The sequence below is a fragment of the Engraulis encrasicolus genome, chromosome 14 (assembly GCF_034702125.1).
Source record: "Engraulis encrasicolus isolate BLACKSEA-1 chromosome 14, IST_EnEncr_1.0, whole genome shotgun sequence".
Classification (NCBI taxonomy): Eukaryota; Metazoa; Chordata; class Actinopteri; order Clupeiformes; family Engraulidae; genus Engraulis; species Engraulis encrasicolus.
In genome coordinates, this window is record NC_085870.1 from 25,377,522 (window position 1) to 25,381,506 (window position 3,985).

The window sequence follows — 3,985 nt, forward strand, 5'->3', positions numbered from 1 at the left end:
TTTCCACTTCAAAAATGTCTGTGCAATACAGCCTGAGCACACCATCACTCACTCACTCACTCAAACATCATCAAAAACGGCCTGGCTGGCAAACATTTCTGGTTGGAAGCGGAGGGCTGCATATTCCGACCACCGTGTTAATCTTATGGGGTTATTATTCCCACACAGTCCAATTTAATCTCTGTTGACTTTATCTGCTGCGAGAGTTTTCCCTCTGTTGGAAAAAAAAAATCAGCTGTAATATGTCTGTGAAGGGGCAATTATTTTTGATTTCAAGGTCAATAATGGTTGGGGTCACGGCTGTGTGTTATTACACATGAAATTATGAACCTTTCTCTCAATCAGGAGGATATTGCATTACAGGGCAGATTAAAGGGTGATTTGTTTGTAAAGGTCACATGTTCATAACACAGACGGATGCGTGACGTCAGTTTATTTTTCTGTCTGGTTCAACCCGTGCTCAACCAGTGCAATAAAAACCTTGCATGACTACCAGAACAGACACAACAAGCACTGAGAGAGAGATAGAGCGAGAGAGAGAGAGAGAGAGAGAGAGAGAGAGAGAGAGAGAGAGACACACACACACACATAGACAGAGAGAGAGAGAGAGAGAGAGAGAGAGAGAGAGAGAGAGAGAGAGAGAGAGAGAGAGAGAGAGAGAGAGAGAGAGACCACTGCATACGGTCTACTCTCTATTGCCTCTTTTCCACTGCAGGTTTTCTGGTGGGCTTACAGCTCGACACAACGTGACTCGGCAGCCACTTTTCGCTTGTCCAATATTCATGACACAGCTCAATCGTAAAGCAAAGAGTGGCGGCCAAGTTAAGCTGTGGCCAGCTGTAGGGCTACCAGAAAACCGGTAGTGGAAAAGAGGCATAAGAGTTACTTTTATCACCAACCCAGTCTGGTGTGATAAAGCCTCTCGCAAGGTGCTGAATTTCAATCAGTACACCACAGACTATCTCTGGCCATGGCTCTGCTTGTCTCTGCTTTGCTTTGCTTGTGTGTTTGACAATGGCTTGACCTTCCTCCTTATGTGTCCTCCTCTCTCCCATAACGAGACCAGAGGCTCCAGACAGCAGGGCACACATGCAGGCACCGAGGCTGCACTGAGAGAAAAAAATCAGGCCGAGCATTTCCAGCCAAGACCGGTCCGCCTGGCATTGAGAGAGAGAGAGAGAGAGAGAGAGAGAGAGAGAGAGAGAGAGAGAGAGAGAGAGAGAGAGAGAGAGAGAGAGAGAGAGAGAGAGAGAGAGAGAGAGAGAGAGAGAGAGAGAGAGACAATGAAGCCTGTGACAACATTTTTAGTCTTCTATTACGAGCTATTTTGATCACAATGAATTTAATTGTGACTCGCAGGGGTCTGCTGTAGAGGCATGGGGACTGACACAGTTCCACTACATTGAGGGGAGGACCAGGCCAAAATCATCCACCTGGAAAGTGCCAAATCCAGCCATGGCAGGCACACACTGATAATGAGCAGTTACCATATGGCTTTAAGATATGAGGTGCGATGCCTGAAGTCAGAGGTTGGACTTTTAAACTTCCAAAATGGCCCTTTGTTATACAGTAGATCTGGTGTAGATGTTACCAGAGTGGCTGTGCAATGTTGTAGCTGTGTAGTGGGCCTACTGTGGTAGTAAAATCCTCAATGATTATTACTATCATTACTTTTTGATTATTATTTCTACTGCTATTATTTAAATTATTTAACAGTTACTGGTAGATGGACATAATCAGCAGGTGTAGTATTGCCTGTCTACAACATATTACCCCGTATTTGGGTTCTCTCATAGGCCCAATGTCTACTTAATTTACATTAGTTAAATGTGTTTATGTATATTCTGTAGCATTTGTTTGACTATTCTGGACTGACACAGAGAGGAGATGAAGGCTTGATCTGTTCTGTAGCTAGATAACCATATGCTCTGCTTTTAAAAACATTTAAAGGCGTTTTGCGTTTCTTTCAGACAGGACAGTGGAGGAGAGACAGGAAATGCGTGGGGAGAGAGAGACAGGGAAGGATCTGCAAATGACCCGAGCCAGAACCGAACCCGGGTCGCCGGCATAGTAACCCAGTGCCCTACCCTTAGGCCCCGGAGAGCCACCATATGCTTTTGTCTCGACACAGTAAATAAAATGTGTGTAATAAGGACCATGTCTCATACGAAGACCAGTCATCAATAGATATAATAATAATAATAATAATAATCAGGGCACAAAATTAACACTAGCCAACCAGCCAAATGCTGGTGAAAACTGGCTGGTAGCAAGACCGACTTACAAGCCACTTTGACCCATTAGTGAGTGTGTGTTTGGCTAGTATGATCAATATCCACTAGGCATTTAGGCTGGTGATGAAAAAAGTTAATTTAGAACCCTGATAATAATAAAGTAAGCCCTGTATCTCAAAAACAAAAATGTCAGCTGCCAGTGGTGCAGACAGCTCGTCACTGGAGTTTGCTTTTCTTTATAATAATAATAACCCTTCCTTATTTATAGTCCTGGATCATATTACGGCTCATTGGCATTAAAGCGTCTCCGTGCTCCCTGGACGGGCCAGTCTTTATTTCCCCCGAGACGGACGGCTTTCACAAAGACTACAGTGAAGAGTAAAGTGCTGCCGCCTGCTGTAGGATTAAGACAATCCCTTTCTTATTTCCTTGGAGAGGGCTGGGTAAATTTCAGACTCGCATGAGACACAGGACACACACACACACACACACACGTGTGACACCCCCAACCCTAACCCCAGCACCACACAGTATCTGGCCATTTAACTAGAATATCATGAGAAAGTTGATTTATTTCCATAATTCCATCAATAATTTTTAACTTGGATAGAAGATTTTGATTTTGAACTATTCCAATCATTAATTTGTTTATTTTTAAATAGTTTGGCCTTCCAGCCCCCCGAAAAACATGAATTCACATTAGAGTACTGTAATAAATTCACAATTTTCTTAAGAAAAAAAGGAAGAAATTTGAGTCACATCGAATCAGTTGAAGTTTGGTACTTTCTACGCAACATGACAATGTTCAACACTTGGTTAGGACCGTCTTTGTCTTAATCACTGCCATGATGCGTTTAAAATTAAAGTCAATGACAGCGGCATTGCATGGGAGTTATGGTTTTTGTTTGATCTGGTGACCCACACTTCACTCTTCAATATACACTGTAGATTTCCATGCCACGTTTTGGTACTTTGGTGGTATGGACTTTCTAACTCAACAGAAATGAAACCCCATTGAAAATGAATGAGGTTTTTATTTCAGGTGAACTAGAATGTCCATACCACCAAAGCACCAAAAGGTGGCATGGAAATCTATGGGGTATATCGAAGGCACTGGTGGGAATTACAGTATTGAATTTAAGGTTTTAAGAGCCTGTAAATTAGGCCAAATTATGTAACCGTCGTAACCCTCGAGGGTTGATAGCAAAATGCGCTCTCCTTCATTACATGGTACAAAACTCGCACTGTGTGTATTGATCTGTAACAGTGGTGTAATCTATTTTGAGGTGGGTATACTGTATATTTGAGGTGGGTATACTGTGCTAATATACAAAATACTGAAATCAATCAATTTTAGGTGGGTATACTGAAATCCCTGACATTTTCAGGTGGGTATACTGCCTTCTACGTAGACTACGCCACCAGAGATTATTTAAGTATAAAGAGATATGCCAATGTAATAGGTTGCTATGGGCACCTAACATGACCAGGTTCCGGTCTGCCTAAAAGGGCGTGTCATAATACTCCTACAATGAATAGAACAGTCCTTAGGTCTGCCTAAAGAGGGATCCCCCCCCCCCCTTTCGACAGTAGAACCCGGAAACAATGGACCATAGGAACCCCTCTCTCCCTACTCTCTCTGACGCCACTGATCTGTAATGTGTATGAGGAGAACATTTCAGACACCGCTACGATCTTTTGAAGAACTGCAAAGTAGTCCATATGGAGGAAAAGGACAAACACACCAAACA